This window comes from Alosa sapidissima, chromosome 12, assembly GCF_018492685.1.
Source record: "Alosa sapidissima isolate fAloSap1 chromosome 12, fAloSap1.pri, whole genome shotgun sequence".
In the NCBI taxonomy this organism is placed as follows: Eukaryota; Metazoa; Chordata; class Actinopteri; order Clupeiformes; family Clupeidae; genus Alosa; species Alosa sapidissima.
The window spans coordinates 19,733,641-19,750,685 of record NC_055968.1 but is presented as its reverse complement, the minus strand read 5'-3'; the positions used below and the strand labels follow the sequence as shown (position 1 = coordinate 19,750,685).

At 43.7% G+C, this 17,045-nt stretch overlaps 1 protein-coding gene across 2 annotated transcripts in view; it reads right to left on the bottom strand.

The window, feature by feature from the left end:
• Nucleotides 1–17,045, bottom strand: part of LOC121678479 (complement factor H-like) — a 63,851-nt gene that overhangs the window by 22,059 nt on the left and 24,747 nt on the right. The window lies entirely within an intron of this gene.

Below are 17,045 nucleotides of genomic sequence, written 5' to 3'. Positions count from 1 at the left end.
AAAGTTTTGGAAAAGATTTTTGAAAGACTACAGTCTCAGACCCTCTCACATCTAAAGACAAGTAGTAGAGTTTTAAGTCACATTTGATTTGATCCATATGATTTTGCAATGACTAGGGATCTTGCAGGGTCACTATTTACAAGACTGCAACTAGATTCCTTTAAAATATTACCCATTGTGCAATAGATAAACAGGAACTGAAATGATAAAAGCCTACTAAACTCAAAGTCGTATTTTCGTATTTCTGCAGCATTGTTTCATGCGTGACATCCCTAACCGATATAGAGTTGTTCTGACACGTGGAAGAGCCGACTAAATATATATAAGAAATGACAAATATTATAAGAATAACAAATAATCATATAGGCTACAGCTGTCGCCTACTTTGCCCCTTCCTGTTTGGTGTTGGAGAGAGGTCACTATTGGTTTTTATAGTTCACGTCACTATTTGAATGAGCCACGACTAGAAAGACTTGCGATAATATCAAACATGTTTGATATTGTCGTAACGGCAAAATTAGAAAAGGACTGACTCCGACTGACTTAAAACCGCTAAGATTGGCACCTTACACTTAACGATCTAGTTGACGGGAGCGCGCCGCGATTCCAGTACAACTCCCATGATTTCTGTCCAACTTTGGAAATTTAGTCGCCGACTGTGAAAACAGACCAAAATCGTACAATGTAAGGCCGCCATTACACACAATACTTTTGAACATGTTAAGCCAGCGGTCCCCAACCACCGGGCGCTGCGCAGCCTCAGGTCAGCTCACTTCACTTGATCAGTTCTTGGCGAACGGTAGTGTCACACGAAGTTAGCTAAACTGCTAGAATGAGCAACAAAAAACAAGCATCTTTAGCAGGTCACTGGCCAGAGTGTTTGAGTTGCGAGAGCCGCTGCAGAGATTTCTTACAGAAAAAAAGTCACCGTTAGCTGCACTTTTTATTGATGAGGACTGGGTGTCAAAACTCGCTTACCTGTGTGACATATTCGGGTTGCTTAATGACCTCAACCTGTCACTCCAGGGGAGAATATTGACTGTCTTTAAACTGGCAGATAAAGTAGATAGATAGATAGATAGATAGATAGATACTTTATTGATCCTCAAGGGGAAATTCAAGGGTCTCAGTAGCATACAGACATAACACACAACATGCACTTACAACAGAAATGGTAAACATTAGTATAGTATAAACATATAACTAAACTCCACTGTACAATAAAGACAGTAGAAGATAAGATAAGAAACTAACAAAACGAAATACTAAATACACTATATAAAATAAATTAAGAAAGTCCAATGTGCTTGAGGGTGATCAAGCATAAGACGCTTGTAGTGACAGGGCCAGGACTGGTGAGGTGCTAAAGGGAGTGAGTGTCATGGTGAAGGTGCAAACAGTAGTCCAACCGTAGTCCTTAGTTGTGTGTGCCTGGCAAGGTGCTCAAGAGAGTGGGTGTCATGGTGAAGGTGCAAAAAGTAGTCCAACATTAGTCCAACAGTGCAACAGTAAGGTCTAGAGACCAGCATAAATAATATAGACAAATAGGAGAGTAAAGTGTAATGTAGACAAGGTAAAATAAAAAAAAAATATTTCAGTGCAAGAACAGGTTGAGGTAACAGTGTAGTAGTGAAAACATTAGGCTGTGTACAATAGTAAAACAGTAGTAAAACAGTAGTAAGCAGTAGTGGGCAGTCAGTACTCAAAAAACATGGACATGGAGAGGGTGGAGAGGCAGACAGACTAAGCAGAGAAGTCTATCTCTCCTCTTCCCTTTAGTGAGGCATTGAACAGTTCAATGGCCCTAGGAACAAATGACTTCCTCAGCCTTTCAGTTGTGCATGGCAGTGAGCGAAGTCTCCAGCTGATCAAGCTCTTTTGGTTTTTGATAGGGCTGTAGAGCGGATGACATTCATTGTCCAAGATGTTGATCAGTTTGTTTAGGGTCCTCTTGTCAGATATTGAAGTGATGCACTCCAGTTCAGCTCCAACTACAGAGCCAGCCTTCCTTACCAGCCTGTCAAGTCGCCCAGCATCCTTCTTCTTTGTGCTTCCTCCCCAGCATACCACTGCATAGAAGAGGGCGCTGGCCACAACAGACTGATAGAACATCCTGAGGAGCTTGCTGCACACATTGAAGGACCGCAGCCTCCTCAGGAAGTACAGCCTGCTCTGTCCTTTCTTGTAGAGTGCATCAGTGTTGGCTGACCAGTCCAGTTTATTGTCCAGGTGGAGACCCAGATACTTGTAGGTGCTTACCACCTCCACATTGACCCCATCAATGGAGACTGGTAGCAGAGCGGGCTTAGAAGTTCGGAAATCCACCACCATCTCCTTGGTCTTTGAAGTGTTAAGTTGAAGGTGATTGAGTTTGCACCAATGCACAAAGTCCTCCACCAGGCTCCTGTACTCCTCCTCTTGCTCGTCCCTGATACACCCCACAATTGCAGTACCATCCAGGAGCCAGCCAGCCTTCCTCTGTAATCCAGGTTACCAGGTGAGCGTCCACACCCATCTGCAAGAGCTTGTCTCCCAGTCTGAGGGGTTGGATGGTGTTAAAAGCACTTGAGAAATCAAAGAACATGATTCTCACAGCACTTTTCCCCTTGTCTAGGTGAGAATGTGTCCTGTGTAGAAGATAAGTGATGGCATCGTCCACGCCCACTTTCTCCTGGTATGCAAACTGTAAAGGGTCTAGTGCATGGCGTACCTGGGGTCTGAGCATACCTAAGACCAGCCGCTCCATTGTTTTCATCACGTGATGTTAGAGCGACAGGCCTGAAGTCATTAAGCTCGCTGAGGTGTGGTTTCTTGGGAACGGGGGTGAGACATAATGTCTTCCACAGTGTTGGAACTTGTCCAAGACGTAGACTCCAGTTGAAGATGTGCTTCAGTGGCTCCCCCAGTTCAGCAGCACAGGCCTTGAGCAGCCTTGGACACAGTCTGTCAGGCCCGGCTGCCTTACGAGGATGGAGTTTCCTTAAGAGATAACTTACTTGGTCCGCTGAAATGATGGGGGGGGGATGAGGGGAGTGGAGGGTGAGGAGGAGGAGGGGTGCTTCTGTGAGGGTTGTCGTGTGGCTAGAGACTGATGGCCATTGGCTGAAGCCATTGTTGTCGCACTGCTCGTGGTCACCATGTGGGGGAGAGGTGCGATAGCCTGATCAGCAGTGATGATGGAGGGGGGGAAGGGAGGGGAGGGGGGCAGCATCTGAGGTCTGTGTGTCTGATGGCTGTTGACTGAGGTCGTTGTCACCTCTTTGTTCATGGTAGCCATGTGGGGGAGGGGTGCAATATCCAGTGATGGTGGGGGTGAGTGTTGCACTGGTAATGAGGTGGGGTGGGGGCTGGGGGTGGGCAATCGAACCTGTTGTAAAAGTGGTTCAGCTGGTTCGCCCTGACCAGGTCTCCCTCCACAGAGCTGCTGCTCTTCTTAAGGCCAGTGATAGATTTCATACAGTCCCACACCTCCTTCATGTTGTTATCTTGCAGCTTCTGTTCCATCTTCCTTCTGTAGTCCTCCTTTGCCTCTTTCAGCTTAATCTTGAGTTCCCCCTGTACTCGCCTCAGCTCTGCCATGTCCCCCTCCTTAAACGCCATCTTTTTCCTATTGAGAAGGGTCTTGACATTGCTGGTTATCCAAGGCTTGTTATTTGGATAGCAGCGTACAGTCCTTGTGGGAACAACAATGTCCATACAGAAGTTCAGATAGTCAGTAGTGCAATGTGTGAAGTCCTCACTATTTCAGATAGTTCAGATAGTCAGTAGTGCAATGTGTGAAGTCCTCTCTATTCAGTAGCACACTCCAGTCAGTGGACTCAAAGCCTCAAGTCACTGCATTTAAAGCCAAGCTTGATTTGTGGGGACGACTAGTGGACCGGGGTGTATTTGATATGTTCCAAACAGTAGTGGGGGTTTTGGGAGAAACTGAGGCAGGGCCCTTTCTCGCAGCTGGTGCGCGATCACCTTGTTGCGCTTTCAAATGAGTTTGAGCATTACTTCCCATCCTCCAAAGATCCACAGCAAACCAATGAGTGGGTCCGCAAGCCATTTGTCAATATCCCGAATAGTCCTAACTTGTCAGCGCAGGAGGAAGAGCAATTAATCGAAATTGCAAATGACGGTGGTCTTAAGAATGTGTATGAGGAAACCTCTCTGGCGGGTTTTTGGATCAAAACCAAAGCAGAATATCCCGAGATAGCCGTAAAAGCGCTGAAAACGTTGCTACCATTTCCCACCACGTAGGCCTATGCGAGGCCGGGTTTTGACTGCAACTAAGACCAAATTGCGCAATCGACTGGACATTTCAAACACACTGAGGGTGTCACTATCTTCCATCACCCCCAGATGGAACCTTCTTGTTGCAGGGAAACAAGCACAGGGCTCCCACTGATTATATTCGTAATGCACGTTTAGTTCCCATGTTTTGTTCCCATATTTTGTTAAACATGTTCACACTTGATAGATGTAGCTTCAAGTTGTTCAATATTCATAGTTCATATTGTTCAATTTTCACTTCTTCAAGTTCACGTTTTTCTCATGTTTAAGAGTTTGTTACCTTCACTGTTCATACATAACTGGAGCTAGTTCTTTTCAAGTAATGCATGCACAACACATATGGAACATTGAACCCCCGAAGCCCCCCCCCCCCCCCCGGTCCGTGAAAAAAAAATGGGAATCAAACAGGTCCATGGTAGATAAAAGGTTGGGGACCCCTGTGTTAGGCTACATGTCAGTGTTGAAGTGTTTAGAGTCCCAGCGCTAGCAGGCATTTTAACAACAACTATGGCTATGCGCTAACACCAGTCAGCTGAGTTTAATTAGCGATAACATACGGAGATGGTTTCGTAGCCTCTTTGACAGCTCAGTGACATCAGGTATGTAACCTACATATTTATGTATTTGCCAGCTAACTTTTAACATGATCTTCCTATTCATTGTGATGCTATATGGGCCTCATGCACATGAAAGATTAATATCATGCCATTATGTTGTTTAGAACACACCGTGAAATAAAGTTTTCACCTTACAACTTTGCTGATAACATTTCAAATAAATGCCAGTTAGTGCATTAGCAAGGATATTGTGTAACGTATACTGTTGATGTTGTTTCATAGCCTTTTGCTTGTGTGTAGTTAGGCCCACTGCTAGATTTTGACAGGAGCTCGTGATATCGCTTTAAAGTAAGCTACTTGGGCTCACGCAAGCTGTCAAACACTGTCCACTCGCCTATGTGGTGCACCCCTCTGGTATATACATTCAGTGTTCAGTAGCTAACTGTATCTGGATGTGTTGCTATCAGAGCAAGACGTTAGAGATGGCGCATGACATGCAGTGATGCCTTGTATAAAAAAAATAATTAAAAAAACGATATTTAAGCACTGAAATGAGGCACCGAAATCCATGTTGTTATTCGATGCAGTTACTACCGTTTGCGTCGGCACTGGTGCCATATTAGAACCGTGTTTCGGTGCCCAACCCTACTCAGAAGCAGTCAGTGGCGTACCAGCATGTGCTTCCTCATCATCAGCATTCCACTGTCCACCAACAAGCAGAGCAGCGTGGAGCGATACGGAGGCATTCTCACTCGGCTACCTCACGGAGCTCCTCGGCTTCGAACACTAACTTCAGCAGGCAACAGCCCGGGCCCTCTCCCCGCGGTTTCCACCCGCCAAGGCTTACAACAGGCAGAGGATGGACAAATTCAGGCCGGACACGCAAGAACCACGCCAGGCAGGCCCCAAGCAGCGCACTCAGCGTCTCTGATGTGATGACCGGCGTCAGGGGAAAGGGGCCTCAGCCCATCAAAAAAGCCACGGGGAATGACTAAATATGCCCACTGTCAACCTACAATGACGTCTTCCCTATGTACCAGAAAAGCTATGGGGAATAACTGAACATGCCCTGCTCTCAACTTCCAATGCTGTCTTTCCTCTGTGCAGAAAAGCCACGGGGAACGACCGAACAGGCCCACTGTCCTCATTAATGCAGTCACAAGCACCCCGTTGCCTTGCCGCGCTGGGCACAGCACGGTCCTCAGTCATAAGCACACCAGTTCCACAAACATCGTAATTGCCACACACAATCACTCCCTACCATTGTATGAAGTGTCAATACACAGGTCAAAGATTCCTCTGTCAACATTACACGGGTCCCCTTTTCAAAAACATATATATTATTGGCGCGTGATAGCCAAAGACTCGCCCTGGGTACTAAATATGGTAGGCCTGTCTGAGCAGGAAGCGCACATCCTCAGTCAAGAGATAGTCTTTGCTAAAAAAAGAATGCAATCAGGGAAGCCGTGCGGCCACTTCAATTGATATTTTCTTGTACCCAAGAAAGATGGGGACCTTAGACCGTTATTGGATCTGAGACAACTAAATCGAGCACTGCGCACTTACAAGTTTCGTATGCTCACGACGAAAAGAATCCTAGAGGAGATACGTGAGGGAGATTGGTTTGTGAAATTAGATTTGACCAACGCTTACTTCCACCTGTCAATCATCCCCAGACACACAGGCGTTTTCTACGGTTTGCCCTCGTTCTTCCATTTAGACTCTCCCTCTTGCCTCACTCCAATGCAATGACAGCTTGTCTCTCGAGCTCACGCACAATCTCCCTCAGGCAGTGCCTTGGGGTGGCCACAAGAGAGCGCTGCCTACCTGCACAATATTTTCAGAGGCTCCTAGGTTTACTTACAGCAGCCTCATCTGTAACACCGTTGCGGGACGAGAGAGTTTATCTCAAGGGTGTATGCCCATGCGCGGATATACGGGGTGGCAAAGGGTGGCAACTGCCTGTTGCCACCCCATTTATAAATCAGATAATATTTTTTATTATATTTAGTATATTTTATGTTCATACATGTTGGACTGTGAGAAGGTGTGAAACCCGCACCAAACTTCTCTCAAACAGAAATAGCCGATTTAGAATCCCCCGCCCCCTCACAATGGTTTCACCCATCACCATCAGCGCACTGAGTGCAGTGACCCCCGCAAAATTTCACCATTGGCAGCAGATTGCACAGTGCATGCAACTATGTGCCAACTGTCTGTAGGCCTACAACGAAGTGGTAAGTTTGACCACCAAGTCCATAATCAGACCCACAGTCAGTTCATAAATCAGTTAACCCTGCAACAACCTCACTGTTAGTCTACGTCATTTACCTCCGCAAGACTTTGTCTCATCGAATTTTTCGATGATGGTCAGGTCACTGCTGAATACAACAGGAAAGCCCTGCAGCGCATAGTGAACACAGCTGGAAGGATTATTGGTGCTTCACTCCCCTCCCTGAAGGACATTTACACCACCCACCTCACCCGCAAGGCGACCAAAATTGTGAGTGATGCAAGTCACCCCGCTCACAATCTGTTTGATCTACTGCCCTCTGGGAAGAGGTACAGAAGCCTGCGCTCCCGCACTACCAGACTCACCAACAGCTTCATACACCAAGCCGTAAGGATGCTGAACTCTCTCCCTCCTCTCCCCCCTCCACCCTCAGCTACATAACATCCTGGACATTGGAATCCAAAATGGCCGCCTGCACTACTCCACTTGCACACTTGCACACTTGTACACTTTACAACTGGTGTTGTTGTCCTGAAAACACAACACTTCTGCTGCTCTTACATAACTTGCACCACTATGTCACTTTCTTCTTACTTAGGTCAAACAGAACTACCCAAGCCTTTTATTGGCCTGTATTTGCACTAGTATTTTTATTGACTGTCTATGCACAATTTCAACCACATTTTGCTGCTCTTATTTTTTCATTATTATATGTGCCCTCTTATTTACTTATTTACTTACTTTTTTATTTACTTATTTACTTACTTTTTTGTTTACTTGAATGTTATGTTTGTCTGTGGACCTAAATTGGTAAAATATGTCTTGTCTTCACCGTGGGATAGTGAGAAACGTAATTTCGATCTCTTTGTATGTCTGGAACATGTGAAGAAATTGACAATAAAGCTGACTTTGACTTTGACTTTGTCAGATAATAAGGGCATGCTCATGCGTAGCTTAACGTTTAACGTTTAAAGTCTATTTGTGTGTGTCGCTAGTTTATAACCTTTGATTGTAAATACAGCTGTCAATGTCAACCCATTAATACACGTGATAATTCAACACGGGTTCTCAAAAACGCGGTTGCGTTTTTCTTTTTCCTTTCTTTTCATATATGGTGTAAATCAATCTACACAAGTAAAGTAGGCCTACAGTTACATGACTGAAATTCTACTCAATCACAATAAGTAAAAGTAGCCTACTATTTTCAAACAAACCCTACTCAGAATAGGCTATAGACTAGACGTTTGATGATGTCAAAGCACATCACATATGAAGCTTTGTGCATGAGATGTAATTGTCTAGATTCCAGTTAAATCTTCCAGTTTCATTGGGTGATAGATTTCAATCATTTGCTGGTAGATGAACCAATAAGCTGAGGCCAGCACAGGAGTTTGTGTCCTCAAGAAATTAACATGTTGCTTGTTCACTCGTGTTTGAGGTCGTTTAATAATTAATAGGATATTTTAATAGGTTAATAGGATATTTAATAAAGGTACTTTAATACAGTATACATGTACTTCATTATTCACCACTTTGTGAGTGAGTAGCCTAAATTGTGAATGGCAAAACATAACATTTGGCACTAAAGATCAGGGACTGAGGGGGACCGATTTCCATTTAGGTTCGATCTGAGCAAAAACATTATTTGATATCATAATATTATAATACCTATATAATATTAGGTCTTAAAAATAATAGCCTAACTTAAAGGCACAGAAAATGTCCTTGCTTTAAGCCTTGCAATAGCCTAACCTATGTATGGTGCTACCAACTGCATGACAGACCTATAAATATTTGCCTAGTGTCTCTGGTATCTTATTTCACAAATTGTTTCAGTAATTTAGACTACATACTTGGAAAAGGCAGTTAGATAGTGTTGGATATTAATATTCTTTTTACACATCAACTAGTAGTTCTAGCCAATTATGCAGGGGAGATACTGATTCATAACATCTGACTAAATTCATCTTATAAGGGGTCTGGGGAACACTGTGTGGGCAGGTGACTTTCCAAGCCTATGGAGTTTTGAATAATATTCAAACAAAGGTTAATCGGAATGATAAATACCGTTATTAACCGGTTATCTAAAATTGAAAATTAGGTTTTCACTCCGGAACAATTGGTTTTGCTCCTGTTTTCAGTTACGTCCTTCCAAAAACTGTGTTTTCATTTTCATTCTTTGAATCGTTTCTAATCCCTGCTAAAGATATTTGGCCTTTAATTGTAGTGGGGGTTGAAGTAAAAACCTTCCAAAGAATTAAATAATTGAATTAGACATACCCAGTACTTAGTTATTGTCCACCAGTATGTGTGTTTGCATGTTTATTAGTGAGGTGGTAGATAATTACATTCTTGAACATACCTCCAAACCCCCCTAGAATTGCTTTTTGACACTGTATAATTTAAGTACAGACTACAGACTACACAGACTGTATAGTGATTACACAGAGAAAGAAATTCACATATTAAGACCCACATCATCCAAAAAGCCAGCTACATCTCCGATTTGCCTCCCACCTCGTGTAATGTAATGTAGACAAAACATATTCAATGAAATCCGTAGATTTTTAAGTTTTGAATAATGTCCATGGCCCCCCTCCTGGAACCTCATGCCACCCCTTCGCCACCCCAGGAAAAAATCTCTAGATCCGCCCCTGTGTATGCCTAGGTCGAATTTCTGCACATATTGTAATTACAACGGACGCATCCAAGACGGGCTGGGGTGCGGTGTGTCAAGGGTTTTCTGTAAAAGGCAGGTGGTCAGACATCCAGAGTGGCCAGCACATAAACATCTTAGAACTTCTAGCGGTCAGGCAAGCCCTGAATTACTTCTAGCCGATTATTGCACAGTTGGACGTTTTGATCCTTTCGGACAGCACGGCGGCAGTAGCATACATAAACCACCAGGGTGGTCTATGGTCGGCCTCTATGATGAAAGTGACAAGGGAGATTATCTTGTGGGCCCACAACCGACTCTTGTGGGCCCACACCCGACCCCGACCAGGCGAGATGAATTGACCTGTGGCTAAGCGCCACCCTTAGAACGCTGATGAGCCAATGACAGTCCAGGCTCAACGGGACTCGGACATCAGCTCGGACAACTCCATAGGAAACAACAGGGAGGAGGCATAAAATGACAAATTAACTGTTATTTATGGAGTTTATTAACTCAAAAAACCCCAACGGATAACCATGGTCAAACGTTTTGCATGGGGGACGTGTAATACTGATAGCCGGTACCCCGAGAGGCTAGAAAACAGGATATATTTTCATCAACAGTAGCCTACAGTACGTCTCTCGCGTTTGCAAGAGCTCGACGTAATGTAGGCTACTAAGCCAACAACGTGGGCACAGGTTCCCTGTTAAATCCTAAGATAAAAATGCTCATTAACCAACTATTATATTCTTACTAACGTTACATCAAATATTAACGTAACCTAACATATCTTAGTATCAATCTTCCACAAGCTAGCTAGCATTAACGTCAGTGGTTTTTGCACGGTGATTTGCACGGCTACTCGCCACAACTGCTTGTCTGTCACCTTGCATGTATTCTAAAGTTTTGAATACACCCCTCCATAGCATAATTAAGTCCCTTTTGATAGCTTCTGGAGGAAAGTAAATCCTTTACCACCAAAACGTCCTCAAAGCCTGCTTTCATATACTGTCAGCTGCCATTGTCCACAATGTATTTCTAATCAAGTCTGGTTTGTTTGTCCGAGTTTTCACACGGTAACAATGGGGGGCGGGGCTTAGCGACAGCGACAAGTGGATATGCTATCGAGAGGAGGTCCGGTCCCATGGGAGCGGCGCCTGCATCCTTGTATAATAGAAATTATATGGCAGAGGTTCGGCCAACCACAAGTAGACCTCTTCGCTTCAAAGGAAACAGCCCACTGCCCCCTATGGTTTTCAATATGCGACAGAGATGCCCCTCTCCAAGTGGATATGTTAGCGAATCAGTGGCCGAGCACGTCACTTTATGCTTTTCCTCTGATTCGCCTGATGCAAGCGGTGCTGGACAGAATCAAAACCGAATGAATGTCAGTGCTGTTAGTAACCCCCCGGTGGCCCAGCAAAGTCAATATGAACTCTGTGCCACGGGTCTTCAGGCCAGTCCCAAGGGCGCACAGGGGCTAGCTGGGGAAGGTTTCTCCACTTCTGACAGTCAGAACATGACCTTGCCTTCTCCTCTATGGCTGCATCAAGGCATGGCCACCAGAAATAGCTGCGCACAATTTCTTTCATTCTCACCACACCACAGTGTCCAGAGTGGAGTTCATTTAGCATTTTCTCTCTTTTTTTTTTGTATATTGTTTTTTGGGCTTTTTGCCTTTATTTGTGTAGGACAGTGAAGAGTGAGACAGGAAGTAAGTGGGAGAGAGAGATGGGGTGGGACCGGGATATGACCGCAGGTCGGATTCGAACCTGGGTCCCCGTGGGCACTTGGACCCGTATATGGTATGAGCGTTGTAGCCTGTTGAGCCACAGCGCCCCCAGCATTTTTTCTCTTAATGGTGGTGGAATAATGACGCGATAGCCCCACAATAGGCATCTAGATTGGACTGAGAGCTCATTCCTTCGTGCCAGATATGGCTGCAAAGTTGATGTCAACACTCCCCTCTTCCCCATAGTGACTATGTCCACAACCTCTGAAAGGACTGGGTCGGTCCAGGTGTGTTTCCTCACATGATCTAAAGTCACAGGGGCAGCCATCACTTCCCTGAAGTAAAAAATGTCAGCTGGAGTTGACTCAATGTGCGCAACTGGCAACGGAAGTCTAGAGAGCCCATCCACATTACTATGCTGAACCGCTTTCCTATACTTAATGTCATACTGGTGGGCAGATAATAACAGAGCCCATCGCTTCATGCGGCTGACTGCAATTGATGGAATGCCAGTATGAGAGCCAGAGATAGAGGTAAGTGGCCGATGGTCAGAGCTTTGCGCTCAATTTGTGCATACCTGCTTTCCGCCTGGCTTAGAGTCTGCGAAGCAAAAGCTATAGGTCTCTCTTCCCCGGATGGGAGAATAAGCGACACCACCGCGCCCACACTGTATGGTGAGGCATCGCAAACCAACTGAATTGATAGTTTAGGGTCAAAATGAGCGAGGGTGCTGGATGTAGACAGAGCCCACTTCACGTCTTTGAAAGCCTTCTCGCATTTGTCTGTCCACTCCCAAGCCTTTGTTTTGTGTAACAGCGGATTCAGTTTTGTTGCGAGGTTGAAGGCAATTTTTGCATAGTAGGTCAGCAGGCCATGGAAAGATCTCAGCTGACTCATTTTTTACTCTGAGACCATATTCTTCCAGTCTTTGCAGTGTTGCATCCAGGTTTCTCAAGTGTGACTGCTCATCAGGTCCAGTGATCAACAAATCATCTAAATAGCACTGAACCCCGGGTAACCCACTCAAGATTTGGTCCATAGCTCTTTGGAACAATGCAGGGTGGTTGCAGATGTGATGTGATTCCGAAAGAGAGCCTCTGGTACCTGTACAGACCTTTATGTGTTACAATGGTAAGCAGTCCTTGAGATTCTCGGTCCACATGCATCATAAGCTTGACATAAGTCCACCTTACTGATTTTTTGTCCCCCAGCCAGACCAGCGAAAATGTCATCAATGGGTTTACTGTGACTTTAAAATCACCACAGATTCTTAGAGATGCATCTTTTTTATGACTGGTACAATTGGTGTGGCCCATTCACATGTTCTCACCGGCTCCAACACACCACTCTTAACTAATCTATCTAATTCAGCTTCAACTTTGGGTTTGATAGCATAACGAACATGTCTCGCTTTCAGGCACTTTGAAGTACTTCCTGGCTTAATGCTCGCAGCTTAACTGTTATGTCTTTCCTGCTGCCTAATTCTTCTTCTGTCAGGATCTGGCCTGGACTGATGACTTTGTGCCACCCTGGTGGCCATTCTGTGTATTGTTTTATGTTGTGCTCTGTATTTACCTGTCTGGTCATGTGTCTTTGTCTTCACCCATTCCCTTATATGGTCTGCACTTCCTGTCTCGTTAGTTTCCCTCTGTTTCTCCTCACACCTGTTCCCTGTTTTTTGTCTTGTTGGTTTCATACAGTCCTATCTTTCTGTTAATTGGTCTGTGTATTTCTACCCTCCTGTTTCTCTGTTCTTTGTCGGATCGTCTCTCTGTTCACCCTGTCGAAGTACTGTCTGTCTGTAAGTAAGTTTATAACTGTAAGTTCGTAGCAAATAAACGTGTTTGTCTGAAGATTCCGCCTGCATTGAGTCCTATCTTGAGTATCCGGACATCCTCAAACACTTTGGAGTGTTTCTCTAATATCTCCTGTAGAGGACCGGTGCCACCATCATCCACCAGGAACACTACCTGCCAGTTCAGCCTGAGCTTTTCCAGCCAGCTTCGGCCCAACAGGGCTGGACGGTTTCCTTTGATGATGTACAAGAGTAGAGTCACTTATTGACTATTATAATCCAGTGTCACATTGACAACTCCTAAAACTAGCACAGCCTCTCCTGTATAGATCCTTAGTCTTACTTTGGTCAGTTGAAGAGTGTGGTGCTGTAACTTATCTTTGTAGATTGTCTCTGATACCATAGAGACATGTGAACCGATATCAATTTACATCCACACTCTCATTATCACTCACCACCACTTTCTTCATCCAGAACATGCTCCATTTGATTCACATGTTTCTTTTTTTATCCTTGCAAACGTGGTTTGTCTTTATCTCTGCGTCCTGTCTATTAATTTGAGTCTTTCTACTCTTACAGGTGTAGCAGAATGAAGTGGTGCAGTGCCCACTTTTCATTCAAGCTCAGGTGGCTGCATTGTGAGTGACTCTGAGTGAGGTATCCAGATAAGGGCCAATCAGTACAACAGCACATCTATTTAAATTCAAGAACTCATTGTACTACGCCCCTTTTTACCTCCCTGACAATTGCCATCGCCGCAGGTGTGATGACGCTTCCTGTGATATTTTACTGGTAAAGTGTCTTTTTTATATTGTTACTTACACTAAGTGCTTAGACGTACTGTAGAGTCACCCAACCACCCCCCCCCCCCCCCCCATGCGGCTGGGTGTGCATCCATTGCTGTCCTTGGGTATGTTATATCCATTTGTACAAGTCGAGTACTTCACATAGTTCCTGTTTAAGTGGGTATTTTGTGTATTCCAGGGATCGCTATATATCGCAATTTTTTTTTCGGTAAGGATTGGAATTGTAGGCACCTGAAATTCTTAATCTAAATAAAATGATGGTTTAAACTACATGTACAGCATATCGGTACAAAATAGCTTAGCCACTTAGTCTGTACGTTCCGCGAAAATAAATCACACTTATCAATTCTGCCCTACAAAGCCAAAGAGCAGTATCTGCAAAAATGCCAAACTGAGAAAAACAGCTTTTTGTGTTTTTCTTACACCAAGTATAAGCATCAAATTATATTCAACAACAAGGGGTATACTTAGATAGATCAAAGTAAGGTGAATATTAAACATTTTGTTTTTTGACATTTAGGCAAAATCTGGTAGTTTTATAGGCTATACTGCGTTTTGCCTTTGCATTACGGCTTATACTTACATGGCCATACAATAACATTTTGCGGAAAGTGTAGCAAGTTATCATAATCACACAGTTTTTATATTAATTGAGGAGGTACTTGATGCCTTAACAATGGCAACTCTGTCATTTATAAACATTTATGAAAAAATGGAACGAAATCAATCAGCTATTCTTGTAGACTTTCATGTCAAGCAATATTGCATTGCTGCACACCAAAACCTAACCTTTGACACCTTTGCACACTGCTGCTTATATTTGTCAAAGTATATGTTAATTACTTTTTGTAAAATCCGACTGACTATTTTGAATATGATACTTTCACTGGCATTTAACATTGTGAGACTGTATCATGATAGACACCTAATGTGTGTGTGAGTGTGAATGGTAGTGTGCCTTTTTAGAAGAAAGTCCAGGGCCTTTTTTTAGTCTCAGTCTGTCCCTGTGCACACACACACACACACACACACACACACACACACACACACCCTATTAGAGTAAGGGCAAGTGAAACAAAGGCAGAATGCAGTAATGGCCATTGAAATCAAGGCAGTAAGGGCAGATACACTCTGCCTTGGTTTCCCTTTACTTTTCTATACAAACTGCAAACTAAAAATTTAAATTTAGCTAAGAAATTTATTAGGTAGTCATATGAAATTTTAACAGATTGAAGAGCAGATCATGTACTTCTTATTTGTGCAAAAAATTTTTTTTTTAAAAAGTGCAGATACTGCTCTTAGCCTTTGTAGGGCAGAATTTGTCTCCATCTCCTCCTCTATACCCCACTCTTGAAACTTTTGTGTATCCTTGTTTGGCATGCCTGTGTGTGCGCACGTGCGTGTGTGCCTGTGTGCATGCGTACGGGTGTTTGAGTGTGTGTGTTTGTGTGTGTGTGTCTGCTTCTGGATGCGTGTGTGTGTGTGTGTATCTCAATTTGTCTCCTTGTCTTTATAGAGCCTGACCAATATGGTATTTTGAGGGCCGATACCGATTTCGACTTTTGAGTTTTTCAAAAACTGATAACCAATATAACGACCAATAGTCATTTTTAACAAACACTTTATGCTTAATGTCTCTCCCTTTATGCAAGCAAAACAAATATGATCATCTAACGATTAATTTGTTGATTAATATAATGATTAATTTGTCCATTAGCAATTATTTTCACATTCCCAAATATTCAATATTCAAGTCTATTCAAAACAAGGGGGAAATTATGTGCAATAAACTGACACTTGGAATAGCCCAGGCTATTTTGAACTTGAGACTTTGAATAAACAAATGACAATTCCGACTGCAAGGTCCCAAATTGAAACGAGCGATATGCTAGTTGTCCCGAATTTAAGGACGTTTCTGAATGCCACACAGCATTGAAAGTCAATGTAGGCTTAAGAGCGTCAAACTGTATGCCAAAAGCATGAAAGGTGTCAAATAACATGCCAAATGACTTAAGAAACCGTCATTCTACACCATTTGGTGAGATCAGGCTGCCAACCACACAGCTACAGACCATGATTGGCAGACATTCTACACCATTTGGTGAGATCAGGCTGCCAACCACACAGCTACAGACCATGATTGGCAGACAAAGCGAGATGTCACTTAGGCTCACTACATACTCGCCGCACCCAACCGGTAGCGCGACAATGTGACGTCAAAATGACGTAGATCTCTGGAGCGCCAGGATTTTGGCCGGGTAGCACACGGTAGCGCACCACTCTATTTTTTTCAGCTGAGCGTGACAAACAGGAAACCGGAAGATGGACTAGTTCGAGGGCAAGCGAGAGTTGCAGTGTTTTGTTACAGTCGTGAATTTTTAATAGTTTGCTGGATAAGTTAACAAAGTTACCAGCAAGAGTTGCAACACATGGAATTAAGAAGAAAGAATAGAAACAATTTATTTTCTATCTATCTACCTGCACACACCTTGGAAACTAGATGATAATGATGATGGTACTTCAGACTTTGGTTGCTGCTATTCACAACTACCATCACAGAGGCTAGCTAGTGTTTCTTACTGCAGCTTTTTCTACTGTGTAACCTAGTTTGCGTTAGCCTTTTAACAACAGCGACACCTCTGTTCAGGAGAATATTGCAACTTGTGTCGCGACCACCACACGCGAGTATTTAATGGTACAGTGCTCCTGTGACATCACATTGTCGCGCTACAGGTCGGGAACGGCGAGTATGCAGTGACCTTTATGCTGCCTACCAGAGACTGTTTTTAAGTCACAGCGTTGCAAATTTCATATGATGATGCATCATTCCACGAAATGGTTTGTGTTCTCTGTCATGAAGTTATTCAATAGGCTTAACAATAAACATAGCCTTAACTCAAAATAGCTGTTAGGTTTATCATTTTGATCTGTAAAAAATTTCACATGCAGCCATGCCTAAATTCTGCTCACTGCACATTTATTAAAGGC